At 31.8% G+C, this 21997-nt stretch overlaps 1 protein-coding gene and 1 long non-coding RNA gene across 2 annotated transcripts in view; both read right to left on the bottom strand.

Annotated features, from left to right (window-relative positions):
- Positions 1-21997, bottom strand: part of LOC139502462 (kin of IRRE-like protein 1) — a 61774-nt gene that overhangs the window by 22560 nt on the left and 17217 nt on the right. The gene's annotated exons all lie outside the window — the stretch shown is intronic.
- Positions 9314-13354, bottom strand: LOC139503354 (uncharacterized). The gene is made up of 3 exons (XR_011659084.1): positions 13136-13354; positions 10933-11021; positions 9314-10497 (listed from the first exon to the last, which is right to left on the bottom strand). It is a non-coding gene; the product is annotated as an uncharacterized lncRNA (long non-coding RNA).

Consider the following 21997-nt stretch of genomic DNA (forward strand, 5'->3'; position numbering starts at 1 on the left):
GTAAAACCTAAACATCATATAATATATTACACGTTTCAACTGACACAGCTATGACATTGTGCTGCACTGATTCAATTCGAAACCGGCTTTAATACTAAAAACATTGTATTTGCAATATTTTGACTGTCTTTTAATGATTTTTAGGGATATTCTATCTTAAAATTGTATATAATTCTACACTAGAACTACGAAACCCAAGGATTAAAAACAACGCCACCTGACGAGAAATACCGAATTTGGATTACCTACATTTGGTAGAAAGTTTTTCTGGTGGCAATCGAACCACATCTCCTTTTAATTGCTTTTCTCAAAAACAACAACGTGCCCAAACTCCACAGGCAAAATTTTTTGTAATAATAATATTTTCTAAATTCAAGTACGATGACGGACAACCAAAACTAGAAGGGAGGATATATGTTAACTTATATGTTATCTGTCTGTAATTGGAGAATATAAATGCACATATAACTACCTCAATACACATGTATGTATACTAACTGTACTACGAAAGAACGTCAAAATCGAGAGGCACATATTTGTTAAAGTGGAAGTCAGATTTCGTTTTGAATTTCACCAAATACACTTATAGAGCAGGTTACGGTTTAGTAATAGCAAATTGTGTGATTTTGTTCTTTGTCATTTGAAATCCGAAGTCTGACATGCACACTAGGCTCATTGCACACTAGACTCATTGCACAACCATTTTTTTTTGTAAGAGGGCAACCTCATTATTTATTTTTTAATCTATAAACACTTTTATTCCTGCTTTATAAGCAGCTTGATAATTATACGTATGCATTGTGTGCAAGATAATACTATAACAGTGCAATATGACTAAAGATTTTAACGCAATTGTATGGAAAGCCATGACTGCCTTATGTTGATGATTAGCATTGTATGCAGTGGTCACAACATTATATGCAGTGTTCACACCATTATATGCAGTGCTCACACCATTATATGCAGTGTTCACACCATTATATGCAGTGCTCACACCATTATATGCAGTGCTCACGCCATTATATGCAGTGTTCACACAATTATATGCAGTGCTCACACCATTATATGCAGTGCTCACACAATTATATGCAGTGCTCACAACCTTATATGCAGTGCTCACAACATTATATGCAGTGCTCACAACATTATACGCAGTGGTCCCAACATAATACGCAGTGGTCCCAACATTAAATGCAGTTGTCGGAACATTATATGCAGTGGTCAAAATATTATACGTTTTTGTTGATGAAGGTGATGATCAGTGATGGTGATGATGATGTTTTATGTATGTGATGGTGGTAGTTCAGAATTTTTTTTAGCGGAAATTACCGAATCCATTTAATTAGTAATGCCCAGCAAACAAATTTAAACAGTTATTATAGTCATGTTATCATTAAGGCAGTATACAATATTAAAAAACTGATTGAAATAGGGAAATGAACTTATTTTGATGATCAGTTTCTTCATATTCTCATCTAGATATGTAAATAATTTAAGTATTTAATAAATCGCTTCGCCCAGTGAAGCTGGATACGACCGCAGAGGGTCAACCCTGAACAGTTGGGACAAAAATGGACACAATATTCACGCTTGATACAGGTCTGAATTTGGATTGTAATTAAATATTTGACACATAATAGGTTTCTGACACAGAATAACTGTAGTCAAAGAATTAAGAATTGGTTACATAATTTGAATTTATACTTATTTTTTTTGCTTTTGCACTTAACTGTTGCGAATTGCCCCACCCTCTCCCAAAAATAAGAAAAAAAAATCCCTTTTTTGGGGATTTTGTGCAATACACTATACTGTTGCATTTTGATCCCGACCCGAAAAAGAAAAGAAAAATGTATCCCCCACTTCTTTTGCATATTTTTGATATGAGAAAAAAATTCTTTACTCATCATTTTAAAGCAGTGTAAATGAGGTAACCAAACATTATGTTTGGATTACCTTAATATATTTGGATTACCTTCCTTACACTGGTTTAAAATTGTTTTAATTGGCAAATTGGACATTAACCAAGACAACCTTGCTTTCCCTCTTTTTTTGCCTCTAAACGGTTGGAGCCATAACCCCCCCCCCCCCCCTTTCCCAAGCCCCTCCTAACCATCCCTTTGTGATATTGAAATTGGTATAATTTCAGAGTGATCCATAAACGTAAACATGTTAAACACAAGTTAATGTCTGGAAACTACAAACATGTTTATTTGGGCCCCCTTTTTGGCCCCTTTTTCTTAAACAGTTGAGGCCATAACCCATAAAATCAATTCCAACCTTTCTATAGTGGTATAAACCTTGTGTTAAAATTTTATCAATTTCTATTTACTTATACAAAAGTTATTATCCGGAAACCATCTGTCTTTGGACGACGCTGAATTTTTATCCGTTTAAGTATATAATTCAGACTAAAAGTCAAATAAGTTTCGATAATTTTCTAAATTTTACCCCGTTAGTGATCCATATACAGGAGAAGGATATGTATACAAAGACAATCAAGATACATCGTCAAAAGTAACTTTTCGGATAACGAAAAATATTCAGATAGGAAATTTTCAACCTCTTTCGTTGATCCTAACATGGAATATGGGAAAAAAATGTAAGCAAAAATAACAGAAATCCCCAGACTATAGACAAGCTTGTATGTGAGAAGAGTAAGAACGCCAATAATTACAACAACGAGAAGAATTCACAGTAGAACAAAACTAGTAGTTCTCCATTAACATAATTATATTACAATTATAAATGACATTTTAACGAGTGTCGTTTTTTTTTTTTTGCTTCTGTTATGGTGATAAAAATTTTGTGTTGACCTTCAACAGAATCAAAGAAGTGCTGCTCAGTAACAAATAGCATTCCTCTTTTATGTGTTGTTGCTATCATCTGGACCTTAACACAAATTTTTATCAGAATTAACCAATCGTGCGTAAAATATAGGTCGAGGAGACCAACTTTTTTCAAGGTCCATTGTTATCAAAGAAGTGCGATCTAAAAGATAGCATTCTTCAATGACTTGTAGTTGATTAAATTTCGTATCTTAATGTATCTTTACCAGAATTAATTTAGGTCAAGATGACTCTTTTTTTCATGGACAATTGTTTCTATCCAATAATAGTAAATATTTTTTTTTACTCAGTTTGTTTCAATCTTTACCTAAATGCAAAACTTAGATGCATGATTTTTTTTTTATAAGTTGTTAGTGGCTTTGAACTAGCTGTCAGTAACTGCGAGTACTCTCAGATCAGTACCCGGCCACGTCTACTCAGTTTTTTTGTTAAATGTATTTATATTTGTATCCATCTGATGAGTTAACTGATTTTCATAGATCGTTCTTAGTGTTCCAAGTGTATTTTTGTTGTTGGAATGTACAAGTACCCGGCCACATCCACTTGTTTATGTCCATCTGATGAGTTTCAACTGCTTTTTATAGTTCGTTCTTATGTTGTTCTGTTACACCACTGTCCCAAGTTAGAGGGAGAGTTGGGATCCCGCTAACATGTCAAACCCGCCACATTCTGTATGTATGTGTCTGTCCCAAGTCAGGAGCCTGGATTTCAGTGGTTGTCGTTTGTTGATGTGTTACATGTTTGTTTTTCGTTCGTTCGTTTGTACATAAATTAGGCCGTTAGTTTTCTCGTTTGGAATGTTTTACGTTTATCATTTCGGTGCCTTCTATAGCTCATTATGCGGTTTGGGATTTGTTCGTTGTTGAAGACCGTACTGGGACCTATAGTTGTTAATGTCTGTGTGATTTGGTTTCTTGTGGAAAGTTGTTTCATTGGCAAGCATATCGCTTTTTTTTCATATATTAACCGTGCAGCCTGACGAACAAACGTAGTTAACGTTTTATTTACCCCCACAAACTCAGTTTTCATAAGAGATGATAACTATAAATGAAAATGTTAAACTGGGTCTTGAAAAGGTAAATTTTTCTTATGAAAGTTTTATATCTCTTTATAAGGCTGCTACTCATTATTAGAAGACAGACTGCTTGACGTGCTAAAAAGCTTGTAAAAAAATTGAAATAATTGATGTAAATTTATGTTAAACACCTTCAATGAAATGCTTTAAACTGCATTTTCCATATCTGTTAGATACTGATTCAGGTAAAAATACCAAATTCTGAAAATCGATGTGAAATAATGACTCTATCATGACATATATACGCTAGCGTGATAGGGTATTTAGGTCTTATAGAAAGCTGACTATTTTATTTAAAATGTAATTAAGCTTTTTGAAACTGAGTACTGACTATAAAGGGGCACCTTGCTAAATGTTCTACAGTAGGAAATTAACTCGAGACATGTATCATACAAATTTTCCTTCGATATTTCATTAACTAAAATTTTCATCATTTAACTTACACTATGCCATGCATATTTCTTACGACGAACAGAACTAGTTCATTCATTCACCATCTTTTCCTCAGAATGAACTTCCAATAAATTAATTCCAAATGCAGACAATAGCAGGCGTTATTTTATTTCTGATGTAGTTGTCATTGAATTGCCTTAATATATAACATGACTTCAAGAGCTGTTTTAATTTGTTTGCGAGGCACTATAAATTATGACTGTATTTGGTAATTTGATAAAAAATTCCGAAGTTTACCGAATGAACCACCACCATCACATACATCAATCATCATCATAACCATCACTGATCATCACCTACATCAACAAAAAACGTATAATGTTGTGACCACTTCAGATAATGTTGTGACCACTGCATATAATGTCCGACAACTTCATATATAATGTTTGGACCACTGCGTATAATGCTGTGAACACTTCATATAATGTTGTGAGCACTGCATATAATGTTGTGATCATTGCATATAATGTTGTGAGCACTGCATATAATGTTGTGAGCACTGCATATAATATTGTGAGTACTGCATGTGATGGTGTGACAGCTGCATATAATGGTGTGAGCACTGCATATAATGTTGTGACCACTGCATATAATGCTGATCATCAACATAAGGCAGTCATGGCTTTCCATACAATTGATATCTCAAAGGCAAAAACAATCATATTGAAACTAATACAGTTGCCTTTTTTTGTCGTGTTGTATCGTTTCATTTAACGATACATAACGGAATCTAATCATATATATAACGAAAATCTAATCAGATACTAGGCTTAAGTTATAATTTGGCACGACTGTTTTTCATACTACAATGATGAATACGATTGTAGAGATTAAATTTTTTTGTGCTTTCAGATGAATTGTAAAAAGGTTTTCTGAGTCCGTCCCATTTCACTGGTATCACCTGCCTCATTTTATAAGGTAAATTGATTATTACTTCAATTTGGTTCGTTAAAAGCCATAGGGTCTTTTCCAAATTATTGGTTGACTTATGACCTAGAAAGTGTCTGCCGGAAATTACCTTGAGAAAACCGGCATGAGCCAATTTTTTACTTTTTCTTTGTAAAAAACATAGAAACAATATACGTATATCGTATTTAAAAAAAAAAAAAAGGATAATTAATAATTTGAAACTGGATGGGAATTTCAATTAACCGGAAGTAGCTAAATACCTCCCTAATCAAATGAAAAACATATAGAAATCTTTTGTTTTGGGAATCAGTGTATTTACAGCTTTCATTTGAGTTCGGAAGTGAAATTTTTGAACATGAAGTTGTAATTTATTTCCTTTTTTCAGTCAAAAGTATATAGAAACCATATATTTTTAAGAATCTGTGTGAATGAAGCCACCATATTTGACCGGAGCAAAAAAGCCTTAACCATAAGTATCAAATTATCTACCTTATTTCAGACAAAAGTATGTAAAAAACATATATGTTTTAATTTGTATGCAGAAACCTATCGTTAAACACCGATTGTAACTTTGAGTAAACAGGAAGTAGCTTCTTAATGTACAAAATATAACATATCACAATTAAAAATGTAGTCATGTGCGTTATTATTCTACATAATACAATACAAATAAAAAAAAGTGATAACAATAAAAAAGAAAAAGAATTAGGAAATAAGAAAAATTCCAAAATTGCTGCTTTTTTTTCTTCCGCGAAAGTATCGTAATATAATAAAGATTTGCTTGTACAGTATATGTCGAATAAATAATCTCTTCATAGTTACCGGGATTAAAAAAAAAATCGCTAGACTCTCGTTTCGTTAAAACAAAACTTATTTTTTACCCTTGAAATGTGTTCTATTCATGCTATTGTTGTTTTGAAATGGTAGCAACAATATATGTTGTTAAATGATAGCGTTTTGAATTATAATACATTTTTGTTAATTTTCAGTGCAATCCGCCTAAATCAACAAATGTTTTGACGTTCCAAAAGTGCAGCATCTTTATTTTATCATCTTCAGTATATTTTGTGTTAACGTGAGTTTCTGTCTAGCATTATTGAAAACGTGCTTGTAATAAGAGAGTCAATTTTGTTTCGAACTTTGTATTCAGGGGATTATTTGATAAGACTTGCATGTTGAAGTTTTAGATTACTAGTATTATAATTGTTGAGCCGATTTTAATGATTGACAATGACTATCCGAAAATCTGTAAAAGTATATCTTGTTTCATGTCTTGATTTTTATCTATCTAATCAATACTTTTATCAAACAAGTCTCGAACTACAACATAAATGACCGCATCTTCCTATATCTAGTTATTAGATGAAATTGAGAATGGAAATGGGGAATGTGCCAAAGAGACAACAACCCGACCATAGAACAGACAACAGCAGAATATGGCACGCCGACACTGTCTTATTATGACATTTCTCATTATATGATGTTCATTTGCCATTAAATGATGTTATTTTACCCTTATATGATGTGCAAGTGACATTATATGCTGTCCACTTGTCCTAATATGATGTACACTTGTCATTATGTGATGTGACCTTGTCCTTATATGATGTACACCTGTCATTATATGATGTGATTTTGTCCTTATATGCTGGCCAAACACATTGATATGAGGTGCAAACATCTGATATTATGTCCACAATTCATTATATGATGTGCTTCCTCCATTATGTTATGTGATTGAGTCCTTATATTATGTGATGCTTTCGAAAACTATCGAAATCGGAAAAATCCAATAATCCACTGGTATCAATGTAACAATCTGTTTCTCTAATGATTAAAATAAACATTTTCTTTTTTGTTAACCGGAAATCCCCTTCGAGTGCCTTTCACATTGCACGAAGTTGTCAATTTCATTAACACCTGTTAGCATAATTTGATTCATCCAGTTAACTAAAAATGTCATGACCCTTAAAATCCTCCAATGATCTTTGAGATCACCGGCAACCACACGTTGATTATTTTTGTTTATACAATGAGTTCGGAAAGGGATAAATTTCCATAGAATTAGAGAAACGGTATCATGTGATGTGCAATCACCTTTATACGATATTAAATCACCTTTATATGATGACAATTTGACATTATCTGATTGTCAAATTATATCATATTATGTGCAAATTATCTTATATGATGTGCAAATGGTCTTATATGATGTGCACATTATCTTATATCATGTACAGATGTCTTTATATTATGTGCAAACTTCATTATATGATGTGAACTTATCATTATGTTATGTGCTAACATCGTTATATGATGTGGTAAGGTCATTATATTATGACAATGTAACATCATATGGTGTGGTTCGGTTTACATCTTTATATGATGTCAGAACATCATTATGATGATGTCAAAACATCATTATGATGATGTGCATTCATCGTCCTGATGGTCAATGATCATGATTACGATTAAAGCGATTACTCACTACGTCAGTACTGATTCTGAGTAACAATTAAGCAGGCTCAAATTTGGAGCTGTCGTTTGGAAAATGGTTGACATTTAAAAAGAGATAAACCTTGGCATGTTAGTACCTCGTTTTAAGATGTAAAAAATCTCATTTGATATTGTTGGAAAAATGTCAAAATATATGAACTGCAATGTTTTGTAATCGACTGGTATAAAATAATAAACATAATGATTATTTTAGCTGTTCGAGTTTCTCTTTATATGTTCTCAAGATAGACACAAAAGAATGGGAAAAATCGGTCTTTGATAGGGTAATCATGGAAATGGCTCATATAATGGACCAGTCATTTGTAACCCCAAAAAGAGCGGAAAGGAAGAAATAAAAGGGGCCTTTAATTTCATCATTTTTTTTAATGGAAAGGTGCATTCAATTTTATATAGTTTGCGGTATAATGTTATGGTGGTGTCTTCAAAATCCGTAGGCATCAATTTTTACGCCTCGTTCCGCTCGCCTCAATTGTTAAAACCTGAAATCTTAGTTTCAACAATTTCACTAGCAGAATTTTTTTTAATCTGAAGCTAATATCGAATGAAGGTGTTAAATATTAATGAGACCATCACCGGCAAATCCAAATTAAATTCGTGAAGTCGCAAACATCTTCCAGAAGATCCACTACTGACGCAATATTTTAAACTTATCATGCATTTATAAACTTAAAAAGATTTTTTTGTTATTAAGAACAACAGTATTGAAAATGTGTGTATGTGCGTTTGTGTGTAATTGTTCGGTGGAGGCTTTTTTTTTTTGGAAGAGGGGGGTTGAAATTTGAAGGTCTTTGGAAAAGGAGGTATATATTGCCTGTTTTTCCTTCTTCAAGGAGTAGACTTGTAGAAAAAAAATAAGAGAAATTCCACTGTTTCCTCACACGTCCCCACTCCTTATGAAAGAAAATGACCATAATTGGTATTTAAGTTTTTTTATGTTGTGATGTTATGCTATTGTTTCAGAAAAAGGGAGAATGTTTGGTACCATTAAAACGTTTAATCCCGCTGCAAATTTTTGCACCTGTCCTAAGTCAGGAATCTGATGTACAGTAGTTGTCGTTTGTTTATGTAATTTATACGTGTTTCTCGTTTCTCTTTTTTTATATAGATTAGACCGTTGGTTTTCCCGTTTGAATGGTTTTACACTAGTCATTTTTGGGGCCCTTTATATCTTGTTGTTCGGTGTGAGCGAATGCTCCGTTTTGAAGGCCGTGCATAGACCTATAATGGTTTACTTTTATAAATTGTTATTTGGATGGAGAGTTGTCTCATTTGCACTCACACCACATCTTCCTATATCTATTTACTTATTTATTTTAACATTTCGATGTATTGTTACCAAAGAGATTTCTACTGACAACAGAGAGCAGAATAAAAAAGGAAAAAACCAATTTTCCTCTTTTTTCACTCTAATTTCTGACAAGTGCAATTAGAGGCAAAAATAGGACCAGAACGTAATAAATTTATTCTATAACCAATGTATTTGAGTAAAAATCATGAAAAACAAAGACAATTCTGTTATATTAGTATTTATTTGATACATTTCAAAATAAATTTATACTGAATTCTGCACTTTACTGTCCATTTTCATTTAACTCTCCGTAAATGATGCAACTTAGAATAAATTTATTCTAAATGCATGGTGCTTTCTGTGTTTAATCATTTATAAAATAAATTTATTATAAAGAGCCTTGATATTATTATCAGTTAGAGAAAATCATATAATAAATTTATTCTACATTTAATGTCATTTATGATTATAACAATATTTAAAATAAATTTATTTTGAAAGTCCAGTAATCTGTATGGCGAGGCTGTGATACAGAATAAATTTATTTCACATTTAATGTCATTTATGATTATAATAATATATAAAATAAATTTATTTTGAAAGTAATGTAATCTGTATGGTGAGGTTGAGACACAGAATAAATTTATTCTATGTTCAATGTGATTTTTGTCTTGTATAATAATATATAAAATAAATTTATTCTGAAAGTACAGTTATCATATTAAGGAGGCGACACAGAATAAATTTATTCTACATTCAATGTGGATTAAAAGTATTATGATATATAAAATAAATGTATTTTGATAGTACAGTAATTATGTTAAGGTTGAGACACAGAATAATTTATTCTGGTTATAAAAATATGTAAAATTTGTTTAGGAAAAAATATACTGATCTGTATGATTACATTAGGCTACATAGAATAATTTTATTTTAAACCAGCAGTGTTTTTGATAATATTTGATATGTTCAACTAATAAATTACCTTGACAATACATTTAGGTCATAAAAAATGTGTTCCTATAAAATTTTCCATCTTTCATGTCTATTTAATGACACATAACATTCATAAAAATGTATATTATTTGAAGTTGCGATCTGACTGTTTTTAAACCCAACTTAAGACAATACTTATATCTGCTATCAACAATGCAAAAGGACACTCCCTTGAAATATGAAAATATCAATTTCTTTAGCTGATTTTGTTATATGGGACTGAATAGAATTACTTTGCAGCAATTTTAAAAAACAAAATATCAACATATAAATGTAAATAAACAGATAAGAAATAGTAAAAGTTCAACAGGTTTTTCTAAAATTGAAAATAAATCTGTTTTTTAAAACATGTCTCTCTCTGTAGATGTACGTGCTATGAATTGTTCTTTTTCTTGCTTCTGGATAGGCCTGATCTGAAAGAAGTAACGACAAATCAAAACAATTTCAAACATTTTTAGTTATCATACCAAAATTTATTATATTTGATGAAGAAACTGTCTGTCTTTCTTTTAATTATGATGTCTATTTTGTTTATATAATACTATTCACTCTCTTAATTGTCATTAATAACAGTCTTGCTCCGTGTTGAAGTCCGTACTTTGACCTATGATGATTTACTTTTATAAATTGTGACTTGGATGGAGAGTTGTCTCATTGGCACCCATACCACATCTTCTTATATATATATATTGCCTCTGGATACAGCAAGATAAAGATGGCTATGCTATGCACTTGAACAGCAATTGTTGAATTTTTATACAATAAAGGGATTAACGTACAGTAACTCATTAAACTTTTACAATTTAAAAGTCAACACTCTATCAAATTAAAAACTCATTATTACATACCTAATCTCCATCTTCAGAAACACTGTATAAGTCAGGACTGAATAACAATCTAATCTTTTTTGCTGGTGTTTCATAACATTTTTCTCACTCTACAAGAAATATTTGAAGTTAAAATGCAGGAACACTTACTCTGTTATTGTTCTTCTTCAGGCATATTTCTTTATTTTTTATCAGGATTGGCATGAATCGTTCCCAACTTCCTGAATATGCATGTAATATTTGCCATTGCACATTCAGCCAGTCATGATCAATCAATCAATCAATCATAGAGTCTTAAAACAGATGAATGTTTAATGCCTAGGAGACAGCGAACTGAAGACACAAATTACAATTAAAAACAGGTTTCATTAAGTTTTAAACAAAACACAGGACTGGTGTTGACAATACTTTTACTTACCGCATTCAACATACCAGAAAACAAGTAAGACATGTTTCAAAAAGAACAGCAGCTTCCTCAGGTAAAAGTATAAGTAATGTACCCAACACATTCCCCCCTTCAACAAAATATCCATTTTCCTCTCAAAATGTTAAAGATGCGCCATCGGCACTCTGATACAAAAATATATTGAAATTTAGGTACATGTACTTTTGTCAACACTTTACACATTTTATTACCAAAATATGAGTGCAAATGTCTCGCCTTTTTCTTACTTATCAAAAACCTTAACCTGCAGCGGGACAGACGGAAGGACGAACAAACGAACGAACGCACAGATTCGCAGACTGGAAAACACAATGCCAAAAAATGGGGCATAAAATTTATTGTTGAAATTGAAAGTAGTGAGTTGGCAAAAAAGAAAGTAGGGTAGGGATAAGAGGGAATCAGGACTTTTTCGGGACCTCGGGATTTGGGGATTGACCCTTGCGGGATCCGGGAATATATTTTTCGATTTCGGGATATGAATTTCTTTAAATTCTGCATCTCGGGATTTCATGTTTTTAAGCCCGGAATTTCGGGATCAGGACCCCTCCGACCACCCCTCAAATTAGCCTTAGTCGGTCAGTCATATATACAAGATTCATATCCTACCATTGGCATGTTAATAATGCCCTCAAAAGAAAAAGCACTGATGGATTGTCATAGAAGCATATTTTATTAGACTAATATGGTCTAAATATAAGCAGTTACATTTATTTCATGTTTGGAGCGGTGCAAAGTTTACCAAAAGATGCATTGTAGCAAAGGAGAAGAATAATTGTGGTCTGAGACCAGAGACACAAAAACTATTGAATTTAACAGAAAGGAAACAAATATCAGACTTTGAAAAAAGGGAGAGGGCTTTTGATACCTTTTATGAAATTCTCCATACATAATATCTTTTTAATACAAAAAATCATCCCAGTTCACAAGTTGTATATGACCGCGATTTTGTGGGTGTGTTCTGGTGTTGCTAATAGTACCTGAGAATCAGATCTTAATACAACATCTTATCATCAAACAATTAGGTTAAGGTCATGTTAACCCCGTCAGATAGACATGACACCACAGTTGTCATGGTTGTTCCATACACTACATATTATTGACCTATTGCTTATAATGCCCGAAAAATTGACCCAACCACACAACTAAAAATTGTCCAATGAACCATAAAAATGAGGTCGCAGTCAATTGAGACCTGTCAGACGGGTTGCAATACCTACTATGTCTCTCATACAGGCGTCGGAGAAAGAAAAAAACCATCTCTGCACAACAGACATCAAAGTTTCATATAAACCTCTGAAGAAAGAGATACCTTTTTGAGAAAAATTATTTTTTTTCCAAATAGGACCCATTAATTTGTATTCATGCTTGACTATATTTCTTCCAGAGTTTAATAGTTAATACACATGATATACACATGATATATATCATGTGTATGCTACACTTTTACCATTATATATTATTTATGAAAAATTCACTGTTGTCTAAGTGTGTACATTTCCCTCGAGATAAAATGTATATTATTTACCATTTAAAATTCCTTGCAGTCAGAATTAATACATTTTTTGCCCATAACAAGTATAAATTTGATGACCATTCAGGCATTCATTTGAGAAGAAAGATTCGACTGAGGTGTGTCTTTTCAAAGAGTTTCGTTTAGTTCGAAAAGGACATCGGTGGTCTACTAAAAAAGTGCATAGTTAAGAAAATTTGTCAACAGAAGGCATGACAGGCTTATAGGATCTATGTTAATATTTATAAATACATAAAATAGATACTTACAGACTTTTGTTGTCTATCCCGATATGTTCCTGGTGCCGTTTCAACAATACACAAATGGATATTGAATCGTCGCTCCTAATCTTTGAATATCTTTCCTCCATGTACTAACTCGAATAATTCAGCGCCCCTATCCACTACTTTCTCGAGGAAATGGTTAATGGAGTGATCGAAGTGATCGTAATATAACGACTGGATTATTCGGGTTATCCATGTACTGACAAATATATTAAGATACACGCTGTGGATTTATTATGTAATTTCCGTCGTTTGTTTGTCATTATCTATCGTGCGAAATTTTACATTCGAATGTTTATAATTTATTAGGGTTTATATGATCACGATGGGCACAGTATGTGGTCATTAAAATATGATATGGTTAATTAGCATATCATATGATAACAAATCTTGTTCGAAGAAACTTTAGAATCGTAAGATTTTATATTACAATTCTCTTTTTCGTTTAGTTAGGTTAGAATATCTCATAATAACCTCCTTGCTAAAATTAAAAATCATTTACGTTATTAAAAAAAAATCGAAGTTTGGAATATACCAATATTTTTTGTAAAGGAACATTTTTTTCATAGAAAAACAAAAAAGAATATTGGGTATCAATCCGTGACAGAAAATGAATATAACCACATTAAAAAAAAACACATTAAAAAATTAAGCAAAGGAACAGCGCTGTAAGTCACATTAAACCTTCAACGTGGAACGAAAAGTATCTCACAGCACTGCACGTGTAAGACGACCACTACCAACAGCCAGAGCGAAATAGTTTGCCAAAAAAAATGAATAGACTTCGTAAGATGTTACACCAACCATTTCGGGTGCGATCAAAAAGGAAAGAAGTACGTATTTAAAAATTTTAGTAGTTCTTACGTGATTAAATCAAACTATATTATATGCAGAATAATTTTTGGTAAGTAATATAGATACATGTATCAAATGAAAGGGTAAGGACTGCTGAACCTTGCAGAACACACACATTTGACAGATGAATACAAATGAAACAAAAAGTTATGAATTAGTTCTATAAAATTGAGGGCGTACATTGCCTGTTACTCAGATATGAAGTACTTAGTTTGGTGTATTCAAAGTTATGATATAACTAGTACAGTCTGATGTGTAAATAATGGTATACTTATCCCCCATATATATATTTGCATGCTGTTTTTTGGTGTTGACGTCCGGAATACTACACTGTTGACTTCCGTAAAAACAATGGTTTTTCCATGATATTACATGTAACATTGCTCTTATCAAACAAATAATGAAGGTTTAGAAAACATTCGTTTATAAGTAATGAAAGCATTTGAATACTGGTACGATTGAAGTTAGAATAATGCGTCTTGGCACGTCTTCTTACAAAGTTATTTGTATCTGCTGAAAAATGCGTCAAAACATCTGACTCAGTTTGTCTAGTACAAAACGTGTTAATAACATAAAGCATGTTGTCATTCTGGGTGTATGTATGTAATAGTTACCACTGGACACCATACATCGTTATTATCGTCATCCTCATCATTCTTTATATAAATAATGACGCGAGTATCTTATGGTAAAAAGGGACATAAAAAAGTGGTTGAAACTTTGCTCCATCATGGATATCAATCTAAATAAATATAATTCTCTAATTTCGTTATCCTCTTATAAAATGTAAGCACTATCATGTTTCTGGAATGATTTATCCGGGTTATTGTTTCACATGTAAATAATAAAATAATAAATGGCGAATTAACTTAAAAAATATATAAACTATGAAAGTACCAAAGCACGTACTTCAAAGTTGCTTAAACCCGCGGGGATTTCAAAAGAGCTTTTTACACAAGACGAAGTCAATGAAGACATTCCATTACGAACCTATATCTACTGGATTTATTGTTATTTTGTTCAAGTCCTGAATATGCACGTAATTTTAGCCAAAACATGTGTTCAGCAAACTTAAAAATCGTCTTTTTTTTTTTATCTAAAAACTGTCATAGGGTGAAACTTGCACATTTATTTCTTATCTAAGATCGGTATTTAATTTGCCTTGGCCTAGAGTGTTAAGTATTTGTAGATTTATTGTTTTCGTGAACTTTAGCAGACTGTCTGATTGACCGTTAACTTTAATGTATGATGCAGCTGTGTTTGAACTGTAATCATTTATAATTAGAAGCCGTACAATTTATGTTCCTGTTTGTTTATATTCTGTTCCAATACTTCCGATACTATTATTTCTATTTTTTGTTCATTATTCTCTATTCTGTAAACCCCCATCCACAGCCTCAGGTATAGACGAATGTCATATATGTGGCCTGGTCTAGTAATGTCAGCAGTGTGATCTGCACATATATCATTTTGTAGAAAAAGATGAACGGGTGGCGTTATACTGTTTTGATGTAAGATATGATACATCTTTTCTATAAAATCGATTGATTGACAGATTGGTGGTTACAGACTGAGAACGTGCAGTGTCAAATAGTTCATGCATGCATGCACGGAACGAAAAGCTATTTTAAAACAATACATACGTATTACCATGCATGGGGAATACCTGTAATAAATTAAGGGTAGACCAGGATGAAGTTCGGTAAACTTTTTATACGGGTTTTACATTTTTTTCTATTTTGGCGGATGAAGACAATTCTATTCCCAAGTCACCCTTAAGTGTCCATAAATTCAGCAGCACCCATACATATATATATACCTACTTTCCAATCTTTTAAAACAAATAAAAGAAAGAATAAGACAAAATGATACACATTCTCAAACGCCTATTTTATCGGTAATAATACTTGATGGTCTTGTTGGAGTTGACAGAATATCAAATCACTCGACTGGGAAACGCAGAATAAAGGACAAAACATATAGCATATACAAAAAAAATATAAAGAATAGAAAATAAAAGGATGATCAAATAGAGAATAATGAGCAAAATTATAAAGAATAGAAAAAATGTTTTAAAAATTAAAAGAATACAAAATCGATGGACCATCCATCCAGACCATTATAATTTTGTAGTTGTCCATTTTTGTTTAGCATATTATTTTATTTGAAAGATATAAAATGACCATACATTAAAAACCTCTATGAAATGACACAGATTCAAATAATTTACAACCTTCGATTTGTTTAATGTATGTTAGCAAACAAGTGCCGCATATCTATCAGAAGTTGTAAAATAATTATTACTAATTACAACAAACGCGGCTTAAAAGCCTTATCAATTTTATGTAATGCACGCGTACGTTGATTGTAGGCCCATAGTGTTACCACATGCCGAGAAGTCTTCAAATGGAAACACAAGATAATTAATGACAAGACGCAGGACACTTAAACTGGACCCCTGTTGTGTTCACTTATCGCTACACTGACGGTGCGAAGCTACATTGTATAGATGGAACGGCGGACCAGTTTATATGACACTGATCTGTAATTTTGTATAATATGATCACTTGGTATTTCTCTCTATGTACGTGCAACGAAGGTGACAGACAGTGGACATCAAAAGGAGGAAAGACAAGTTAAACATAGACGGGATAGTTTCCCAGTTTCGTTTATGAAACATTCATCACAGTTCAAGAAATTGGAGGTTAGTTTTGCTCAGTTTACTAGAGGTGGGGTGAGGGGTGGGGGTCAAGGATACTGGGGTCCCCTCGTGGATACCCGACATACATGCTTAATGCATACTAGACGTTTAATAAGTCTCTGCTTATGTCCCTTTTCAAATCCTCGATCGATCCGCATCTGCGAATCAATTTGCATATTTTTTTTACGATAGCACTGCATAAGAATAATATCGATCACTCCATAATAGACAAGTACAATTTGGAATAAAACATTTATGGAACTCCAAAACTGATTATGATAACGATAATCATATCAGTAAAGAAAGAGGTGTATCATGAAGCAAAGCTTAATGCTATCCCTAAATTTGACTTTACTACTCTGACAATTTGTTATATCACAAAGATAAATTTATATACTACAAGTGTGGACACAGATCAGTGTGGATAGTATGTTTGGATTTTTGACAGTGTTTTGTATGACTAAAGAAGTTCTTTGTTATCCCCATTGGTTTCTATATTATTAACTATGTTTCATAATATGACAACCAACCTGAGCATTAGCAGAGTTGTTTATTTTATATTTAGTTTTTTATGTTCAAGACGGGCATAAAAGAGCTCGAGACACTAATTGCATCAGTTACTAAATGATTATGTCAGATAGAGTATGTTCCACATTCTTGATTTTGGATACATTTTGAAGCTAGTAGAAGAGGAACACATAACAAGTTATTTTTTTCATGATGTGATTTTTTTTATATTGGAGATGGTATCTGAAAACATGCGAACATAAGTTTGAACGTAAAATTATTAGATAAATATTATTTATTATCTTAAGTTTAATTATTATGATATTAATAATGTTTCTAATTGGTAATCTCATTATTATTTCCTACTGGTGAAAGTTGAAGTAATTTTTAAACATTTAAAAAATTAAAAAGTTAACTTTCTTTACGCTTAGTCTTAGAACATCTGTTAGGACACACTAGGTATGAAATTGTTTCATAGAAGGATGGAAAATGTACCTATTATTTTAGCAAAAAGTGAAAGGTACCCAGGGGCGGGACCAGTCATTTTTAAAAGAGGGTTCTAAACATTTGTTTCATTTAAAACCAATAATCGTAAAAAAAAAGGGTGTTCAAAGCACAGAACCCTAACTGGATCCGCCACTGAATCCAAAGGATCATATTTATACTCATAAGTCTATGAAAAAATAACACACCATTGCGAAAAACGAATAAACGAGCAAAAGATTATTTTATGTAAAAACATATAGTTTTGAACATTTTCATAAGTACCTAAAGAACTGTACTCACACTCTTATGCAATCTGTTTGGCACACAGAATAATTGACAAAAAGTCTGCATCTTCATGGATAACATGACCATTTCAGTCAAAATATAATACGCTGTTCTTTATAGGTCACACTTCTATCAAAAGGATTTTTTTTAAAGAAACACAAAAGTTTAGAAGGCAGACAAAATAGCAGAAATTACTACAACCACAGAGAACATTAGTGAAGGATACATTTTGAGGAAAATCTTTAGAGGTAAAAAAAAAAAAAAAAAGAAGTATCTTAAAATGCTGAAATTAAGATTCATAATTGTTGTTTTATAAAAAGTGTTCTTTCTTATCTCATTGCTAAAGATTTTGAAAGTGTTAATTTAAATATAATTCATACGTGTATTTTGACAATTGTAGTTCGGTCGGAATTGTTATTAGTGATATAAAATTCATTATTTTAAGAATGCGTGCAATGTATCGGTTACTCTATGAAAAGGAATATATTATGAATTTTAGAGCGAGGGCCTGATATGTGATGTTCAGTTGTACAATCATTTGCACATCTTATCTATACAGCGATCAGATCCGGCTGCTCCTTCAGTCCTTGTACATCTCTCTGAAACATTTGCTTACTTTACAAGTTACAATTCGTTTTTGACAAGGTTAATGTAAGATGTTGCAAGACTTTTACCATCTTGGGTTATGCCCATTTATAACCATAAACAATGCTGGATGTTTCTGTTCTCTAACTTAAGTTTGCCTCAACCGAATGTTAAAATCACAAAACTGTCTTCACTACTTGAATCCTGTACATGTATCTGAATGTGGAAGTTGACACGTGCACATTTACGTGCAGGATCATTTGTAGCCCATAGACACATTTTTCTTTTTTTTGTATGAACTGCATTTTTTTATTTGATCTTTCAGATAGCTTTGGTTGAACGGAATAATGGAAACATGTATTTGGGAATATTACATTTACAAAGATGATTGTTTGAAAAGGTCAGAAGAGTTTGAAGATGAATAATTCCAGCTACAGATCTGCATGTCACTAAAAGATCAGATTACTAAACGATTAGTACCAGATGCATTATAACGAAGCTTCAAGTTGTCTCTCAGTTTGTCTGTAATAAATAAGACCGTTGGAATTTTCTTTTAAATTATTTTAATTTTGTATCATGTAATACAAATGTACTTTTAAGATTATTTTTATACAGAACAAAATTCATATTGAATGTAGAATAAATTTATTCTGTGTCTCAGCCTCACCATACAGATAACTTAACTCAAAATAAATTTATTTTATATTTTATTATAATCCGAAATCGCATTGAAACTAGAATTAATTTATTCTGTGTCACAGCCTCACCATACAGATTACTTTACTTCAAAATAAATTTATTTTATATTTTATTATAATCCGAAATCGCATTCAAATAGAATAAATTTATTCTGTGTCACAGCCTCATCATACAGATAACTTTACGTCAAAATAAATTTATTTTATATTTTATTATAATCCGAAATCGCATTCAAATAGAATTGATTTATTCTGTGTCACAGCCTCACCATACAGATAACTTTACTTCAAAATAAATTTATTTTATATTTTATTATAATCCGAAATCGCATTGAATGTAGAATAAATGTATTGTGTGTCTCAGCCTCACCATACAGATTATTGGACTTTCAAAATAAATTTATTTTAAATATTGTTATAATCATAAATGACATTGAATGTATAATAAATTTATTCTATGATTTTCTCGAACTAATAATTATAGATATTATGGCTCTATATAATAAATATATTTTATAAATGATCATATACCGAAAGCACCATGCATTTAGAATAAATTTATTCTATGTTGAATCCTTTACAGAGAGTTGACTGAAAATGGACAGCTAAGTGTAGATTTCAGTATAAATTTATTTTGAAATGTAACAAATAAATACTAATATCACAGAATTGTCTTTGTTTTTCATGATTTTTTCTCTAATACATGGGTTATAGAATAAATTTATTACGTTCTGGTCCGAATTTGGCCTCTAATTGCACTTGTCAGAATTAAGAGTGAAAAAAGAGGAAAATTGGTTTTTTCCTTTTTTATTCTGCTCTCAGTTTGACGTAGCTTTCGTTTTTGACTTGTAACCGATTTATATATACGGACATTACAGAGTGCAAAATAACATTCCTTATCGCTTGTTATAAATTTATTTCTCTAATACTCATAAACATATTTTTTTTAGATCACAATATATAATAATATATAATTTGTATCACTACAATATAATAGTTATTACGGTGAGGTTGAATTCCCGAACATTTATTCATCATCCACGCACGAACTTGTCTCAGAAAAAAATCAAAGTACTGCAGTACTGGACATCGGATGACCACAAGTACTTGTGGATGGTCCAAAGCACTTGTCTCAGAAAAAAATCACATATCTCTTTACCTAGAACTAAGGTAAATGTACAGAGATATATTTTTTTTTGAGACAAGTTCATGCGTGGATGATGAATAAATGACAGGAAATACAACTTCACCGTAATAACTACTATATTGTAGTGATTCAAATCAGTATACACTGATTTGTTGTTATATATTATATTAAAATAACAGTAACATGTATATATGATTTCCATCCATTTGTATATCATTCTATTCTATTATTCTAATAATAGTGCAATGCAATTGCATGGTGGATACTTTTCTGTAAAAGTTCGATTTTTCTAAAAGATTGGGTACGAGTAGGCATTCATATTTTCTCGCAAAAACAATTACAGAGTTACCGGTCCTTGCCGGTATTGTCGCAAACGTTCTTTGAGATATTCTTCCGCATGCCTTTACACAATTTTTCGGTACGTGTGCATTGATATTATCAATGATTTTGTACTTATGTATATATATATATATATATATATATATAGAATAACCATACATTGTCTCGAAATATCAATGTTATTTGTACAAGGCTTAGAAACAGGTAGAAAGCGAGGCTGTGCCGAGCATTTCTACCTGTTTCGAGCCGAGTACAAATAACCAATTGATATTTCGAGACAATGTATGGTTATTCTTTATATACTGCAACTCTTATAAGTGTTATAAATGAAGTATTTAGGGTAAAAACCATCATTTTTTAATTTGAAGGGGATGACGTAAAATTTCCGCGTACCTGTATGTTTTATTGACGTCATAATAAAACTCTACGGAAACGCATTGTCAACGTCATAAACAAGGTGATTATACGGTCAGTGACTGTATATCACATATGAATATACAGTCAATGCAATTTGACTGCTCAAATAGGACAGCTGCAGTATATATATATATATATCTAACTACAAAACATTTTCATATTTAATTGATTTATGTAAACAAAAATATTTTTATCAGTTTTCATTGAAGAGATGTATTTATATCAACCGATAAGGAATGTTATTTTTGCCCTCGTTTCTGTGCGCGTATTTATCATGTTTATAGATCAGTTACAAACCCAAAACTAATTAGCATAATGGAAAATCTAGGCGATAGCAATACATCGAAATGACCTGAAGGTCATCGCGATGTAAAACTATATCTCTGTACCTTTATATTTTTTTCTGAGACAACTGCTTGTGACCATCCACAAGAATTTGCGGTCATCCGATTATCTGTACTTCTCTACTTTGATCATATCTGTTTTTGTCTATAACAGTTTTTCAAGAAAAGGTTTCTCTATTATTATCGATAGATAATTAATTAAGATAATAACCAATAAAACAACAAACTCTGACGAGTCAAAATTGCCCCAAAAGGACCTTTACTATAGAGAATACTCAGACACATTACACTATTTGTCGTTTTTTTTTTTAAATCTGTTATAGTTTCCAGGATAAACGCAAAATATTAAATCTGCTGCCGTAAATATAAAAAAAGAAGATTGTGGTATGATTGCCAATGAGACAACTATCCACAAAAGACCAAAATAACACAAATATTAACAACTATAGGTCACCGTACGGCCTTTAACAATGAGCAAAGCCC

This window comes from Mytilus edulis, chromosome 14 (assembly GCF_963676685.1).
Source record: "Mytilus edulis chromosome 14, xbMytEdul2.2, whole genome shotgun sequence".
Lineage (NCBI taxonomy): Eukaryota > Metazoa > Mollusca > Bivalvia > Mytilida > Mytilidae > Mytilus > Mytilus edulis.